Here is an 18,678-nt window from a genome sequence, read left to right on the forward strand (position 1 = left end):
CACCCTCCATGAGACATTGTTATAGTCGTCAAGCAGCAATTAGCAAGGGCTGGGCTGATAACTGCTGATACAGGACCCGCACTTGCTGAACACAGCAAGATTTGACTTCTTACCCCAGCACTGGATCCTTCATAACCAAAGCGAGCCAATGCTCGAAAAGAGGAATCCGATACACTAGCGTCAGTCCTGTTTATTCTTTCACAATTGCCTCTTACAAAACCACCCCAAGTTAAATCAGGAGGAAAGTTGCTAACGTGGCCGGTAATTTTGGAGTTCCTTCTGGAGAAAGGAGAACAGAATTTTGGCAAGAATGCACTTGAAGGTTGCAGAAACGCCAAAGTGGGTGCATAGCAAACTCGTCTACTCGCACAGGTGTCTTGTGACATTTAAATTTACAAGGGAATAGCTTAGGCGTGAGATCCAATCAGCTCAACCCTTGGGGGCGTTTCGAACTAGACCGGCCAGAACACTGGAGAGTAGGAAATGAGTCCTGAACATGCCCTGGGCAGACAATGGATCTCATTGGACCTTTCCATCTCTAGGTTCAGTTGCCAGGCACACAAGAACTCAGCAGAGAGACTTCCCTGCCCCAATCAGGGAGCACCAGCAGGTGTGGAATGACCTTCATCTGCTGTGGCAAGTTAGGAACATGCACTGACTTCTTGTAGGATGATGTCAACATCTTCCTGTTGCCTCCAGCTACCATTTTGCTCAAGACGTTTGCAGCGATTTAAATGACTGGCCTTCACTTGCAACCACCCGGCCATTGAAAGGTGACCTGCTTCTCAGGTAGAGAGCTGAATACTTTCTTCACCCAACCAATCTCATTCCCCCTTTTCTAGTTTTCTAATGTTCTAGTACCCCTACCCCATGACACTGCCTTCCTCTTAGACGTCAGGCAGGTAGATGAGAGAACATGGAGCAGTAAATTAGAGACAGAAAAATAGATGTCAATACAGCCCAGCGCTGCTGGCTGGGTCTTGGATGGCTCATCGATAAGGGATGCAAGAGCAGGAAGAAGACAAGAGTCCATCATCTTGGCGGAAGTGTGTGTCTAGGAGAAGAGGGCCTTAGGCTGGGAGGAAGTGTCTGTCTGTGGGGGTCCCTCAAATTAGCTTGTGGAGCAAATGATCTGCTTCATTAGCGATTCTGGGTGTTTCTCTGCTAATTTCCTGGGGGTAATTCAGGCTAGTGTGGAAGCTGAATTCCGGGCTGAATAATCAAAGGATGAAGGAGTGCTCCTCTCAAGACAGACAGGACTGTGAGGAGTTCCCAGGAGGTGGATTCGTGGAACCGCTCACTCTGCTGCTGTAATGAATCTCTGATTCCTAGGGATCGACTTTAATCCATTTGTGAAAAGGCTCTAAATAAATCTGTCAGAATCATCGCTGTGCGCAGCCTTGCTATAGCTGTGGTAGGCTCCCAGGCCTGAAGAAGAGCTCTGGGGAAGCTCGAAAGCTTGTGTCTCTCACGGACAGAAGTTGGCCCAGTAAGCGATACGACCTCACCCGCCTTGTTTCTAGAATATCGCTGTCTGTTTTGCTGAACAGAGGAATGACATCAGACCAGGCCAATGGGGTATCTGCTCTCATATCTATTGTATACCGGTTCTTATTCTGCAGCCAGCCGCGTGGGAACACAGCCCGGCCAAACAAGTGCAGAGGACGCCTGCCCCTCGCTGCGATGCTCTGGCCTGGGGGACTTCGATTATGGGATGGCGATCTATTGAATAACTTCAAAGGTGCTCAGCATCTAGATGCCCCAATTAGTCACAACTGCATTTCCACCATAGGTCAAACTCAGGCAGCAGCAAATACTATTAACAACCACAATCCTATTCAGGCCTTTAAAAAAATGTCCTGACACCATTAGTCTCCATGGGCTGCTGTCGCGGGGATTCCCACAGGTCGGCTGTACAAGAAGTCGTGCCCGAACCATAAATGTACTACCTTTCCGTTTCACTGCGCGGTTCCTTGCTCACACGTTACAGGGGAGATTAGCCCGAACCACACAACTGGGGTTTATTATTGTCAAGACACCTCTTCTCTCCTCTTTAGGGTAAAACAACAAAATCAAGATCACAATGTGTCTTTCACAAGAGCCCCTGCTAAGTCCCTCTGAACTGTTTCTGAGCATCTCCTTTATCACTTTTGAATGTGAACCCGGCACGCCCCCAGCAGACACACCATCATGTTATAAATGCCTTGATAGTACCCTCCGTCCCACCGGTAACACATCCGAGCATCCTATTTTCTACTCTAGCTTCTGCACACCGGCCAGGCCACTGCATCAAGCTCTCAAAAGGGGGCTCTTAGCTCCTTTCTCCTTTGTGGCACCTGCTCATTCAGACCCTTTCCGCACAGGGGAGAAGTTTAGATCATTCCTCCTCATCATGCATCTCTCCAAATCGAATTGCATCTGCCCAATCATCCCCTCCTCCCTCTCCCGCCATTTGATTAGGTCCCTGTGGAGCTTCCGACCTAAATAGCTGTGTCCCCGTCAGCAAGTTTCAGTGCTGATTGCGGGGTTAGGCGTCAGGAGCCCTGGGCTGCCGGCACCAATTTATTTTGAAATGGTTTAAGGGCGTAAAAGAGCTCTTTAAGGATTTGTTGCGTAAAATACCCTGGCACATCTAATGGAGGGCACGGGGTTTGCAGAGAAATTCAGAGGTGGGAGGAGGGTGGGAAGGGCAGCTCAGCTTAGTCCACCCCATCCTTGTCCCTTTGGTCCAACTTCAAAATATTTCAGTACCTTCTGATTGGCGCTGTCCTCCTTGGGCCTGCTTCTCTCTCCTTGGACTGCCCGGGCCAGGTATTAAAGACAGGATGAAACTACGCAGAGTTCACCGACTGCATCAATGAGTTGCCACATGGAATCAGCTCCCCATAGGCTGCAGCAAAGCTCTGGGTAGGTCGGCCCCTCGAAGGAGAGAAGGCATTCAGCACCGTGCAAAGAGCTGGCTAAGGTTTATCTTGCACCTTCTGATGTTGCACCTTCTCCAGGGGAAAAAGCATTCTATGGCCCTTCAACAGAGAGACACACACATATCTGGATACACACACACACATAAGTGCACACAGTGCCTTTCCGATCTGATCTTAAGGCAAGAGAAAAAAAGCCACACCAAAATCTCAGGATGGGGTTTTTGGCCGGGTTTCCTCTTAAAGCAACATCTGAAAATAACACAGTGATCTAGCAAAATTGGCAGGAGTCCTGCCGGTGACCCAACCCTAGACAGAAATCAGCTGGGCCTCATGTATTCTTGCCAAAAATGTGACATACTCTGAGTTCTGTTTGATGGTGGCTTATGGGGTCCAAAGGCCTCCAAAGCGGAGCCCCTCCCTCCCCTGATGTGGTTAGAGCGAGGCTCAAGAGGAATGTGTACAGCTTCTCTAATCTGGCTAGAATTAAGCCATTAATCTCTGATCCCAGTGCGTGAGGCTGCCACCTCTCTTTGGTAGTCTCCCAACCATCCCATCTCTTTCCAAGGCACTGAGTCACTTCCCCTCTTGAAATCTGACTTCAAAAAGTTTCCTCTGCAACTTCTGCTTCAGATTGACTTTCTCAGACGGCTTTTCTGGTTGTCATTACTTAGCATTTGTATTGCGGTAGTGCCCCCAGGGCCCCGCGGGCATGTCTGCATGGCAGCTGGGAGGAAGTCTCCCAGCTCATGGCCACAGACTTGTGTGAGTGGGGCTTGCGCTAGCGTGATAAAAATAGCTATGCAGATGTTGCTTCGAGGTTGCGACTCGGGCTGGCATGCAGGCTCTCAAGCCATCCCCTTCTCCTCCCCACCCCAGGGTTGAGTGGCCGAGCTCCAGCCCAAGACAAACCATCTGCACATCTGCCTCCTCCCAGATGCAGTGTAGACATACCCAGCAAGACTCCGTTCTGCAAGGCATTGCACAAACACAGAGCACTTGCCATTGTCACCCACTGGGCGATCTTGCCTTTATTATATTCACTGTTTTGCATTATTGTGACCGGGGTCCCAGCGGGGAGTCAGCCGAGGTCACTCAATTAGGGTGAACTGCAAAGAATGGGGCAGACAAACCCCAAAGCTGGTGGATAATTCAATACTTAAATGTACCACGCCAGCATAAAACAGCTTCTCTACTACTGCACTGGTTATTCAGAAGTCCAAAACAAAACAGTTCCCTTAAAGTGACCCAGCCTCAGGCCTTCATCCAGGTACCCAAGTCAAATATGATGATGATTTCTGAAAATCTTATTTCATCGTATAAAAGAAAAGGTTCTACCAATCCCAAAGGATCAGACACATTACCTCCCAGGTTATTGAATATTCCAGATCTTACCCAAATACATGCTACAGTCAATTCTTTTCAACTAAACTAAAATTTATTAAAAAACAAAAGAGAGAGAGTATGGTTAAAAGATCAATATACAGACAGACATGAATTCAGTTCTTGAGATTCAGATTCATAGCAGAGATGGTGAGCTTTGTAGTTGCAAAGGGTTCTTTCAGAAATAGTTCATAGGTTATAGTCCAATGTCCAATCTCATATTCGAGCTGTACCAGCAGAACTGGGATCTCATCTTGCAACTCAAACTTCCCCTGATGAAGCTTAAACTTAAGCTGAGATTAACAGGGATCAGGACCCAAGGCTCTTTTATACAATTTCATGTCCTCTGTGACGAGTTGGGATTTCCTCGGGGAACAAAAGGGAATTGGGATGACTTTGAAGGAGGTCCATCACCGGCACTTAACTATACGAATTAACATAAGGCCATTGGCTTGTTCCTCCACCATTCACAGATGATTTGCTATACATTTCAAAGAGAGATGAATACAGAGATAGCCTGTGTTTACAATTCATTTAAATGCTAGGATTTTTTTTTTTTATCTCTGAATTATCAGAATACAGCACAGACAGGGACTGTTGATTACATTGTTGACCATTACCCATATACATGTAAATACACAAAAAACACAAAGATTATCTCCCCACATGACTTTAAGGGTTGAATTTGAGTCATTCTTCCTGCAGGATGTTTAAAGCTTTTTGGCCATGTGTCACAATTATATTCTGCTTTTATTATATTCAGCAGTAACACAAAGAACCTACAGGCCTGTATCCTGTAAGACATTGGCTTCAGCAGCTAGCGTAAAGGCTTGAGGCCTACGAACTTGGAACAGATAAACTTTACACAGATAAACAGCCTAATGGAAACCCCAAGTACTGAAGAGCTGAAAAGAGTGTTTAAGGGAAATTTCTGCCCACAGGAACATGCTTCAACCCCAAGAGTGTCAAGTTGACATATATAATACGTACATGCGCCACATCCTCAGACACCTAACCACAAGAGGGCCATGGTAATGAACTGACGTATGTGATAATAAGTTGAGATGGTTAATATACTAATCTATAGAAGAAACTCCAACCTTAGTAAGGTGAGGAAATACAAATGAGGAAAAGGGGGAAATCCTCTACTGAATATGCATCAAACATAGCGGCATCAGCGTAACATCTTATAAGAGTTGTATCCCAGCCTAGCGGCGGTAGGAGAAGGAGATGCAGTCCTTGGGAGGTGCCAAAATGATGCCACTGGCGATGAGGGAGAAGGTGATGGTGATGAGGAAGACGATGTCTCACATTTCAGCTTGTTCTGCAAGGGATGATGTGAGTATATGGGTCCGTTCTGCAGTATCTCGATCTACCTTCCTGAGTTGGGGTGGTTGTGACTGTGCTAAATGTATTCATAAACTATATGTAAATATAGAGGAGTCCCTATAGTGTGACTGTTGCAACTGTGCACATCGGGGTTCCCAACTACATAATCGTTTAAATATACTGGGCCTGAGCTTGGTACAAGAACCTGTCACCCTCAAAGTGATAACTGGGGATTCAATATAATTAACACATCAGTGATAGCTCAGGCTACACAATCGAAATAGAGAAGAAGGGAGCAATGAACTGGTGGGGGGGTTGTGGGAGGAAGGGCACTGGTAGCAGCGGTAGGAGGGCTAACTCAATGATTTGCACATGGCAGCCATGTGATAAATTGCATTAGTCATGCACCTTAGACTGCCTCACCTGCATCCTGCCCCGAGGGACTGGATTGCCACAGCCCTCACTCGGCTGTGCGAGGCAGTAGATTCATAGATTTCAAGGCCAGAAGGGGCTATAGTGATTGTCTATCCCAGTGGTCTCAACCCGCGGCCCGATTAGCACACAGCCGGGCCCAGCTCAGCTGTGTGCTAAAGTCCAGCCTGCGTGCTGGGGTCCACTAGGTTCCCAGCTGTCTGGCGTGGAGGGGTCTGGGCTGTCCCACCGCCTAGTGTGGCAGGGTCAGGGTCAGGCCTGCCGGCCTGCCCAGCCCCACAAGGTCCAGCCCCACGAGGTCCGGGGCAGCTGCACAGCAGGGGACCAGGGTAGGTGGGTGGGCAGCCGGCCCATGCGACAGGGGCCCAGGGTCGGGGTCCGGGCTGCCTCTGCCCTGCCACCCCTGCGGCCCAGGTAACACATGGTCTAGCCTGACCACCAGATAATACAGGCCAAAGAGTTTCCCCAAAAATTTCCTAGAGCAAATGTTTTCGGAAAAATGTTCCATCATGACTTAACAATTGCAAGTGATGGAGAATCCACCCCGACTCTAGACAAATTGTCCCAATGACTAATCGTCCTCACTGTTACAAATATATGCCTTATTTCCAGTCTGAATTTGTCTAGCTGCCCCTTCCAGCTATTGGGTTAGAATAAGTTTCTCTCTGTTAGACTGAAGAGCCCATTACCAAATATCTGTTCTCCACACAGGTACTTACAGACTGTGATCAAGTCACCCCTTAGCCGTCTCTTTGTTAAGCTGAATAGACTGAGTGCCTTGATTCTATCACTATGAGGCAGATTTTCTAACCCTTTAGTCATTCTCGTGGCTCTTCTTTGAACCCTCTCCAATTTATCAACATCCTTCTTGAATTCTGGGCATGTTATGCCATCAGCAGTCGCACCAGTGCCAAACACAGAGGTAAAATAATCTCTCTGCTCCTACACGAGATTCCCATGTTTATGCAGCCCAGGATCACATTAGCTCTTTTAGCCACAACATAGCACTGGGAGCTCATGTTCAGCTGATTATCAGCAGGAAGCCCAAATCTTGTTTCAGAGTCACTGCTTCCCAGGATAGAGTCCCCCATCCTGTAAGTATGGCCTGGATTCTTTGTTCCCAGATGTTATATTCACATTTAGCTGTATTAAAACACATGTTGTTTGCTTGTGCCCAGGTTACCAAGCGATCCAGATCACTCTGTATCAATGACCCATCCTCTTCATTATTTACAACTTCCTCAACATTTGTGCCACCTGCAAACTTTATCGGTGATGATTTTATGTTCTTTTCCAGGTCATTGATATAAATGCTAAATAGCCTGGGGCCAAGAACCGATCCCTGCGGGACCCCTGTAGAAACAGACTCACTCGAGAATGATTCTCCATCTACAGTTACATTCTGAGACCTATCAGTTAGCCAGTTTTTAATCCATTTAAAGTGTGCCAGGATAATTTACATCGTTTTAGTTTTTTTCGTCAGAATGTCATGCGGTACCAAGTCATACGCCTTACAGAAGCCCAAGGATATTACATCGTCGCTATTGCCTTTAGAGTGTAAGGCCCAGTCCCGCCCTGTGCTGCTCGGCCCTGCACTGAAGAGAGCAGGGGCTACTCGCCAGAGTCGCACAGGAAATAGGAGAGTTTTCTGGAAAAAAAAATATTCAGAACACAAAATTGGGGAGAGAGGGGGGCTCAACAAGAAAATTAAAAAGTTTCAATGAGGGGAACACTTCCACATTTTTTGTTTTCCCCCGGCATAGGGAGAAGGGGGATAGGAAAGTGACTTCCCTTTCTCTCACTGTGTAACTTTCTTCCCTTTTCTAGTGGTGGAGGAGGAGAAGAGGAAGGGAGAGAAGGAGGTTGAGTTTTTTTCATTTCATTTGTTTCATGACTCTTATGCTTGTATTTAACCTGTAGTGCACAGTCTAAGGTGCAGGGCTCTCTTTGTCTGGCACACGTAGCATACGCAAGGCTCTCTAAAATGCTACACATCGCGTAAAGCATGACAAGCAGGCATTCAGATACTACGGCGATGACCATGATAGAACCTGAATAGAACAGAAAGGGTGTCAAAGGTCGTAGCACAGACTGTATGATTTCTATGGTATTAAATAAGAAATAATATGTGATTGCGTAATTAAAGACTGTGGGTCAGATTCACATTTACAAGAAGGCCTCTTTTACACCACTCTGGCAGTGCTAAAGGGCCTTAAAGACATAGTAAGGCCCCCTTTTCCTGCTAGTGTGATGCAAAGAGGCCTTAGTGTACAAAAATAATCTGGCCCTCTGTCACAGTAATACATGTGCACAAGGGGGCAGAGTTAAGGTTACTGGTGCAACCTTGACTTTGCCATTTCCTGACTGCTGAGTGCTAGTGGGGCAGCCTGAGCAGTATCTGAACAGAGGTTTTATGTTAGAATATATATTCTTGTTGCTGGAAATAAACCAACTTGAAGATCCATAGAGGAACTTTTCTTTTCTTTTCCCAAAGCAGTTGCCCAAACCTTGCTGGGTTTTAACAATGGTGTATTTCTGGCCATGCATCCTCAGCAAGACCTTCTTGGGGTGAGAGCATGATTATGGAACTGGGACTCAAGCATCGAAGGTGAATTTACAGTACTGCAATCCTGGCGGCAGGGCGCTGTGCGGGGGTAGCAGGCCAGTGCTAAGGACCCATGGAAAGAAACAGCTGTTGGTGAAGCAAAACAACAAGAAGCAGGAGGTTGAGAAAGGAGCATCTAAAGTCTCTGTCTCTGGCACAGCATTCTGCCTACCCCTCCCACTGTCTAGGATCCCATGCAAACCTGGAGGGGACAGTCAGATTAAGAAGCATCCTAAACATGAAAGAAAAGCAGCATCCCTCGATCACAAACCTCAGTGAACAAACACGAAACAAACCAGCCCAGAAGTAATAGAAGTGCTCTGGAATCAGAAAATGCACTGAGCTAGGAGCAACAGGAGGAAATCCAGTCTGGATGTAAGGGGAAAAAAATCTCCTAAGAGTGAGGCCTGACAGACTGTGGAACGCTCTCCCTCCAGTTACTTGAGTCATTTGAAAGCCCCATCATCTGGGTCATTTTGAACAAGGGTGGATGAAGCCCAGGACCATATAATGAAGGGAATGGTTCCTTCCCAGAACGGGGAGGGGCAAACAACTAACAGACGAAAGAGGAGTTTTCTATCTCTGCTTTAAATAGACCAAAAGCCTGAGATCCTAACTTAGTGTCTGCTCAGTGGGAGTTCACTGGAGTAAGGATGGAATAAAAACTGAGTATCTAAACACCTGGCTCTCTGACTCCGTAACCTGGTTGCATTGTCAGGTATTGAGACAGAGGAAACTTAATTAAGAGTCATATTCTTGAGGTTTAATAAACAGTCAGAGCATGAAGAAAATCAAATATTTGCATCACTGATTTCCCAGCTCCTTTCAAAACCAAGGGCCTCCAGCTTTACAATCCAACACACCCACCCCTGGTGAATTACTTAGCTCTCTACATTTGTAGTTCTATTGTCACAAGTTTGGGAACTGAATTTTAAGGGAGAAACTTCTGATAAAACTTCTGCTGGTATAAGGATTAAATCTTCTGGACCCTGCAAATTTAGATGGAAGAGCAGAGGTTGTAGGAATTGCCGATGTAAGCAGAGTCAGGACGAGCTCTACCCGGATATCTGGTGGTTAATTATGGCGAGTATGGAAAAGAACTCCAGGGGCTGATCTTGTTTGCATAGGCCCACCCACCCGCCTGGCATGAGACAACAGCAACTGAAAGTGGTTACTTTGGCTGGTGTGGGATCCCCAGTTTCTCTGTTATTGGGGCAGGAAGAATAAAGTTTTGTTACCCTGATTCTGTGAATCAAGGCCAGTGGAACTGTTGTATGACAGAAGGATTCACCATTAACTAAGTAGCACTTGCTTGACAAGGGGCATGGGTTACAAAACCTAATGAATTGAGAGAGGATGGGGACGGGTATTTGCACCTGATAGTATGGGCCTCCATTGAGGGCCTGAAACGCCAAGTGCACCATCTTCTCTCTCCACTGTTGAATGTCAGAGCTAACTTTGCATCTGAAGAAGTGAGGTTCTTACCCACGAAAGCTTATGCTCCCAATACTTCTGTTAGTCTTAAAGGTGCCACAGGACTCTCTAGAGCTAACTTTGAGTCCTTTAGGAGTCTAGTTACAGGCTGCTGAGCTGAATTCACTTTGGGCCAATGGTGCACCAGCACTGGGGCTCCCCTACTACAAGCTGAAATCACAAAAGAGCTAAAGTTACTAAGAGCTGAGATCACTGAGTGCAGTGTTAACTAGTGGGGGAGCCTGAAGCTATATTGCTAAGCTGCTGGCGGAGCAGTTTGTGGGGACGGCTGGAGCAGCCCAAGGAACAGCGAGCGGAGCCGTTTGTGGGGACGGCTGGAGTGGCTCACAGGTCGGTGAGTGAAGCGGAGCAGCTCGTAGAGCAGAGCAGTTTGTGGGACGGCAGTTTGTGGACTGGCTCGTGGTGAAGGCTGCGGCGGAACCCCACGGAGAGGCAGCCGGTTGGCCTTGGATCACATAAGGTGCCCCTTAACACCCTGCGTGCCCCCCTTTTACTCTGGGGCTGCACTGACCAGGGACAGAGACTTTGGGGGTTGTTGGACTTTTGGGACTTTGGGTGGTTGCTGGACCCTAGGGACTTTGGGGGTGTTGGACTTTGGGGACTCTGGGTGATTTTTGGGTTGCTGGATTCAAGAACCAAAGGGAAAGGACATGGCCCAATTTGCTGGGGTGGGTCTTTTGCTCATCGTTTGTGTTATGAATCCAATTTAATGCTGATGTCGTTTACCTCATGTTATTAAACATTTTCTGCTACACTCAGACTCCGTGCTTGCGAGAGGGGAAGTATTGCCTCTTAGAGGTGCCCAGGGGGTGGTATGTAATTGTCCCAGGTCACTGGGTGGGTGCTCGAGATGGTTTTGCATTGCGTTATTGAAACGGAACCCCTAGATACAGAACCCGGCCCTTGTTCTGCCAACTTAGATGGGCAGGAGGGTTACACCACTTTATAACAGATCAACATGCCCATCTCATGCAATATCCTATCTCAAAGGCACCAGTGTCAGATATGTCCATGGAAAGTACAGTCCACAAAAAGTGCAATGCGCTTCATGACGAAGTATAATGCCAGGCAAACAAAGTTCTTCCTGATCCCATCTGACAACCAATTTATGCCTGAAGTAGCAATGCAGATGGTCTTTGTATTTTGACTACTTCCAAGATGCAGTCACCTCCATTTGGCCAAGGTTGGCAGCACATAAGACTAGGCAGAAGTAGAACCCCGTGCCCCGGCCAATGGAAAGTTCATAAATAAAACTCCTCAGCAAAAGCTGATTGTTCTCAGCCTTAAAGGTGGTTCCAAGTTCAAGTAGCAAGAACCAAAATAGAAAACTGCCATTAGGTCACATATTTATCAGCCCCCCTCCCCCATCATAGCCTCAGTCAAAGCACTGGCAAGAATCCATTCTTCTCAAAAGGTGTGAAGTTATTCATCAGCTACACACGATACCCATTGGAGGTTTGTTTCTGGAAGTAAGAACTGAGTGAGTAGACATTCACCTAGCTCATTGTGGAAGATGGCCACGGCATATCTCAGGGGGAACTGACTTGCATCTCAAACTTTCTAAGAAGATGAAATAGATTCAAGGATTTGGGGAAGTAGAACACAAAATGGGAAATGACTGCTTAGGAAGGAGTACTGCAAAAAGGGAACTGGGGCTCATAGCTGGACCACAAGCTAAAAATGAGTCAATAGTGTAACACTGTTGCAAAAAAAGCAAACATCATTCTGAGATGTATTAGCCAGAAGTGTTGTAAGCAAGATAAGAGAAGTAATTCTTCCACTCTACCCAGGCCTCAGCTGGAGTATTGTGTTCAGTTCTGGGCACCACATTTCAGAAAGGATGTTGACAAATTGCAGAAAGTCCAGAGAATAGCAACAAAAAAGATGAAAGGTCTAGAAAACATGACCTACGAGGGAAGATTGAAAAAATTGGGTTTGTTTAGTCTGGAGCAGACTGAGGGAGGACATGAGAACAGTTTTCAAGCACATAAAAGGTTGTTACAAGGAGGAGACAGAGAAATTGTTCTTCTTAACCTCTAAGGAGAAGACAAGAAACAATGGGTTTAAATTGCAGCAAGGGAGGTTTAGGTTGGACATTAGGAAAAAGTTCCTAACTGTCCGGGTGGTTAAGCACTGGAATAAATTGCCTCGGGAGGTTATGGAATCTCCATCATTGGAGATTTTTAAGAGCAGGTTAGACAAACACCTGCCAGGAATGGTCTAGATAATACTTAGTCCTGCTGTGAGTGCAGGGGACTGGACTAGATGACCTCTCGAGGTCCCTTCCAGTGCTATGATTCTATGATTCTATAACTGAAAAGAAGTGAATTAGAGTGGAAAAAAATGCAAACTAACTTAATGTCCTTCATGAGAACGGCCATACTGGGTCAGACCAAAGGTCCATCTTGCCCAGTATCCTGTCGTCTGACAGTAGCCAATGCCAGGTGCCCCAGAGGGAATGAACAGAACAGGGAATCAACAAGTGATCCATTCTCTGTCGCTCATTCCCAGCTTCTGGCAAACAGAGGCTAGGGACACCGTCCCTGCCCATCCTGGCTAATAGCCATTGATGGACCTATCCTCCATGAACTTATCTAGTTCTTTTTTGAACGCTGTTATAGTCTTGGCCTTCACAACATCCTCTGGCAAGGAGTTCCACAAGCTGACTGTGTGTTGTGTGAAGAAATACTTCCTTTTGTTTGTTTTAAACCTGCTGCCTATTAATTTCATTTGGTGACCTCTAGTTCTTGTGTTATAAGAAGGAGTAAATAACACTTCCTTATTTACTTTCTCCACACCAGTCATGATTTTATAGACCTCTATTTTATCCCCCCTTAGTCAGGGACGATGGAACAATTTGTATAGTGGGGGTGCTGTGAGCCATTGAACCAAACCATAAACCCTGTTTATAACAGAATCCACTTCAAGCCAGGGGTGCTGCAGTTCCAGCACCTATGCCCTTAGTCGTCTCTTTTCCAAGCTGAAAAGTCCCAGACTTATTAGTCTCTGCTCATATGGAAGCTGTTCCATCCCCCTAATCATTTTTGTTGCCCTTTTGTGTACCCTTTCCAATTCCAATATCTTTTTTGAGATGGGGTGACCACAGCTGCACACAGTATTCAAGATGTGAGTGTACCACAGATTTATATAGAAGCAATATGATATTTTCTCTTATTATCTATCCCTTTCTTAATGATTCTCAACATTCTGTTAGTTTTTTTTGACTGCCGCTGCACATTGAGTGGATGTTTCCAGAGAACTGTCCACAATGACTCCAAGATCTCTTTTTGAGTGTTATCAGCTAATTTAGACCCCATCATTTTATATGTATAGTTGGGATTATGTTGTCCAATGTGCATTACTTTGCATTTATCAACATTGAATTTCATCTGCCATTTTGTTGCCCAGTCACCCAGTTTTGTGAGATCTCCTTTTACCTCTTCGCAGTCTTCAATGTGCTTCAAGTCATAAGCAGCTATTGTGAACTCTCTGGGATCAGACATTGACTCTTGGTGCCAAATGTACTGAATTTTAAAGTTCTGTTCCGATCTGCAAGGAAAGACATCTGGCAGCTGCTAGCAAAACTGGAGGGAAGCCAGAAGGATGCAACATAAAGGGCGGAAGGCAAGCAGGTTGTTCAGTCTAATAAAACCTTTTCTGTGTTTTGCAAGAGGGGATGGAAATGTTTCGGCCCTGGAAAGCCCTGAACAATCCGGAGATATGGAAGTTCCATTCACTTTCAGAACAGGAAATGCCAGAAGGAATCCAAGATCTAAAAACGGCAATATTTCTGCACATGACCAGGCTACTTTTAGATGCTGTTTTTTTAATACTCCAGCCACCGATAAAACTCTGAAATTTGGGAGAAGTGGGAGGAAATATAAATCAGTCTAATTCCTTAGTCAGAAGAAACCAAAAAACCACATTCAGCCAAGTCCACTGTAATTTTAAAAGTCTGACTGTGGTCTTGGTTAACAAAGGCTGACTGAGGTTGTTGTCCACAATGGCGTCTTGGCAGAGGTCAATAAGCTGGAGTTTCAGGTTTTTGCACTCCTCTGTACGCCAACAGTGTGTTTTAAGGCCTGAGCCAGTGGCCACAGGAGTCAATAAGAGCCTTTCCATTGATTTCAACAAGCACAGGATCAGGGCCTAGGCATGAAAAACAGAAACAGTCGTATCATGGAAAGCCAAACGGCACTTGCGGATAGTCCTGCCCTAGAAGTTATAAATCCAGAGCATGAGGTTTGCATGAAGACTTAGAGCCCTTTGCAGAGCTCAGTAACTCTTATGTTCAGCAATAGAGTGAAGACTAAAGGATATTGACATGAGAGAAAATTCTCCATCCAGAATGTTTGACTGGAGACAGGGGGACACTTTTCTTTTTTTATTGTAAAGAATAATTTCCACAGGAATAACTAGCGCCAGGTTGACTCGGTTTGTGATCTGCAGAGGGTCAGGCCTGGCCATGTATAAGAGACCTCCCCAAACCACCCAAAGAATTCTAATAGATTGGTGAGGCACTACGGGGTGGGTGTTATAGGCAATGGTGCCGGTGAGGTTCTGTAGGCTGAGTCAATACTGGTTCAATGCCGCAGCTTTTTATTAAGGGATGCTATGACGACGGTATCTGGTAACAGGGTAGGCCACTCTGTAGTTGGTGGTGATAGAAGCTCAGTAGATGGTGCTCTTCTTCCAGGGTCACTAATGGGCTTAACGCTCCAGCCCGCCCTGAGTCTGGATGAACAGACCCACTGGATGCCACTAGGTGAAGCTGTGAAATCTCTAAATTCAGTTCATCCAAATGTTCCTGAGATTCTATTGTCTAATTAACCAAATTATTTTGCTTATCAGCTGCCAGCATGACTGGAGTGCAAAACTATTCACAGAGGAACAACTTAGTTGACCAGTTTAGCCACTTTTCCTGCTAGCGGCAAGCTGAGACTTTTACGGCGGTATTCATTGCTAATCATTATCAAAACTTTTTATGCAAATGAGATTCTGTAAATTGTAAGATCTTTTGGGGGAGAGGTCAGCTTTGCCTTATATGTTTGTACAACCCCTAGCCCAGTATAGCCCCGGTTCCTGAAGGGACCCTCTGGGTGCTACTACAATATGAATACATGTTAATGTTTCAGCTTATGGATTCCTTGCATTCACGAGGACTAATGCTCCGAATGTTTGCTACTGATGCTGTGTGAGTGGCCACCTAAACCTAAGGTTTCTTCTCCTCAGCTGGTTTTGCTTCCCAAACCCGCCGTGTGCACCTTTGTGGAATGAATACTCGTATGTATGCCATACTTACAATACCTATTTGGACACGCACTCGTGACACTTTCTCTTTCCGTGAACATTTTTGTGGCCAAAAGTGCCCTCCTATAAACGTGCCCAGAAGGAGCACAAAGGGGGTTGCGAGCACCGTCTGAGCGAGTTCTTGGCTTTCATTCAGATGAGGTTGGCTAATACTTTTTGCACAGCTCTGCTGGGGCCTCAATGGGCACACGGCAGCACAGAGGTCAGAGCCAGCCTACGGCAGCGGGGCAAAGGTTAGACTTTAGCCGGTGGAAAGCCTAGTCAGTAAATCCCATCCTACTTCTCCTGAGAAATCGCCCCTGAGGATCGTTGTTTAAAATGGCCTCCCAATCCGCTTCACCAGTCTGGGTTGCTTATTCCACATCCCATCGCCGTGAACCTTTTGAATTTCTTTATCACTGGACTTTATTTTCATTTACACTAAACCCCCTTTACACCCCTCGAGTGTGTAATGGGGCCTTCAAGTGCATGTAAAAGCCATGTACCCATTCAAAGGCCCCTTTACCCTGCGAGAACACTGCAAAAGGGCCATAGCATAAATGAGAATCAGGCCCCCCAGCTCGGCGCTTTTGCAGCTGAACAAAGCAAAGGGCCCACCTGGAAGTAGCCGGAAGGGAGAATGTGTCAGCAAGGGGCTGGGGCACTTTCTACCGCTCTCCAGTCAACTCAACGTTACTTTTGAACAGCCTCTGGTCAGACACAGCCTAAACTATTCAGCTCACACGTGGCCCATAATAAATAGCCCAAGGGCCCATGCTTTGAGCTGCCTGCATTTTTGCAAACTCAATCTGACCCGTATCCAATTGCCAGCCACGGACGCTCTTGCTTTCCTGCAGGTTAAAAGTGGTCAGCCTTATAATACACCCTAACCCCGGCTGACTCAGCCCCTGGCCTAATCTGCTAGCTCCTGGTTTGATCCTCTCCGATGCTTTCTGTTTCCACACACTGACAGTGGCTTTTTCCAGAGCTGAAGTAATTGCTCCGTTGCCATATTCAGTCTAAGGATTGAGGGGCTTTCACATATCAAAGGATTGAGATTAATGGCCCACAACTTTACATTTGTCTTCATTGTTTCCTGTCCTGGCTGCTACGCCGTGTCTGAGCAATACTAACAGCTGATATGCTTTTCATTCAAACATCACTGAGATTAAAAACTGTTAGAAAAGAGAGAGAGAGAGAGAGAGAGAGAGAGAGAGGAAAAAAACAATCAAAACAGCTTCTCTATTTCCAGGATGTGACTTAATGTGAAAGCCACCTTTTAATACAAGGCAGCTTTATTCTGTGTTGCATCTCTCATAAACAATGTAACCCAAAGTGCTTTCTAGGGAGTTGAATAATACAACAGCTCAGAAGACCAAACCGTGCGAGCTACAGAAAGATGTATTCACTGCAGAGCACAGGTGAAAGGTAATTGTCCTTGATGTACACATCTACCCTACATGTTTGCTCAGCCAAACAGGTATGTGCTCGGTTAGACAAGCTTTGGTTGTTGTGTGCGTTGTACTGTCACCGAGCAAACATGCAGTAAGATGTTAAAAGACGATGATGATGAGCTGGGGATTGAACTAGATGAGCTTCTGAGGTCTCTTCAAACCCTGATATTCTATGATTCGATGATGATGATGATGATGATGATGATAGTTTGCATGGGTTAAGAGAATGGGAAGAATGGAGTATAAACATGTATTAATAATTATGGGGAATCCACTAAATTTGGGTGCCTCCATTTTTGAATGCCCAATTTTGGCTTGACTTCCAGAGGTCTTCAGCATCTGTGGTGCTGAGCATCTGTGCATATAGGCTGGAGGCATTTCAAAAATCTTACTTAGTAATGGTGTCAGCCCTTAGACCTGAGGCCCCATATTCCTCGTTTGTTTGCAAATGACTGAGTTAGGCATTTATTCAGCATTGGCAGTAATTGATACATAACGGGACGCAGCACAGACACTGGTACACGTGTCCATCTTAACGCTATAATCGTGACCTGGACGAGTGAATGGAAGGTTCAGCTGATTTTTGGTCTAGCAAATTAATACTTTTATTATCTATTCTTATGAACTATTTTATAAGCTTCAGTTAATCAGTGAAAATACAACTTTGGTTCAGTGAATTCAATCCTTTGGAAACATTTCTGTCTAGCAGTCTGGTTTAAATGTGCTCTGCAGTGAAGTCGTGAACCCCATCAGAGCTTGGAAACAGCCAGTCCCTGCACCCCTCTGAAGCGACTACCTTTGCCTCCAAAATCTTAGCTTGGAACAATAACACTGAGGGGCCAGGACTGCCCCATTCCTCCCAGTGAGGGGTAAATACAGCTGACTCTAATTGAAACATCCAGCATGGGAGACAGGAAAGCTGACCTGCATGGTTTGCTGTGAGCAATGGCTCATTGGGGAGCCATAAGGTGGGGGCATTTGGGAGATATCAGCCCTGATGGTTTTTCCTCAATCAAGGAGCCTAGTAAAGTCCATGGGCCAGGGCTGGATGCAGCCTCCTGAAGCAATACATGCACTATGGGTTGTTGCCCTCTCCATGGGGCTGGGGGGAATGAGGGAGGGCAGAGAGGGCCAGGCCAATGGGGTCACTGTCCTCCCTGTGCGGATGGGCATTAGAGAGGGCCCAGGCTGTGGGGTCACTGCCCTGTGTGCAGCTGGGGGCCACTCGCTGAGCTCCAGTGGTAGCGGTACCTCCAACCCGGTCCTGCCTCCGGGCTCTCGACCTGGTGGTTTGCCTTGGGTCTGGGCCCAGCTGGGCAGGCGAGTCACTCTCTGCCCTAGCAATGATGGGCACCAAACCCGAGTGGCGCTGCGACCCCGCGTGCCAGGTTGCAATGCTGCTCGTTCCGATTTGGCCGGGCTGTCATGACAGAGGAGCAGCCAGGCCAAACGTGAGCCAAGGCCCCTGTGCAAGTGCTCCCTGCCCACGCTGGTCCGGGCCTGACTTCGGTGGGTGCAATTGCACCCCTGAACCCAGACTAGAGCTGCCCTTGCCATAGGCCTATTCAAGCCCCAACAAGGGGCAGCCCCACGCAGGGAGCCCCATGTAGCTTGGAGAGCACGTGTTCATATTTTGAATCGCTGCACAATCCACAGCATCACATGCGTGGAGCTTATTTTGTGGGCAGAGCTCGTCAGAATACCACTATCCTTGTCCCACCCCCAGTCTAGCCCCAGGACTCAGTAATGGATATTCCTGAAGCACAAACAC

At 46.6% G+C, this 18,678-nt stretch overlaps 1 protein-coding gene across 2 annotated transcripts in view; it reads right to left on the reverse strand.

The window, feature by feature from the left end:
* CMKLR1 (chemerin chemokine-like receptor 1) overlaps nucleotides 1-18,678 on the reverse strand; it is a 64,954-nt gene that overhangs the window by 36,802 nt on the left and 9,474 nt on the right. The window contains exon 1 of one of the 2 annotated variants that reach the window (XM_054006523.1): nucleotides 2,752-3,066. The exons of the other annotated variant lie outside the window; for it this stretch is intronic. The gene's annotated coding sequence lies outside the window, so the exon portion shown is untranslated. Of the gene's footprint in view, nucleotides 1-2,751; nucleotides 3,067-18,678 lie in introns of those variants that run through there. 2 annotated transcript variants of the gene reach the window in all.

The sequence above is a fragment of the Malaclemys terrapin genome, chromosome 16 (genome assembly GCF_027887155.1).
Source record: "Malaclemys terrapin pileata isolate rMalTer1 chromosome 16, rMalTer1.hap1, whole genome shotgun sequence".
NCBI lineage: Eukaryota > Metazoa > Chordata > Testudines > Emydidae > Malaclemys > Malaclemys terrapin.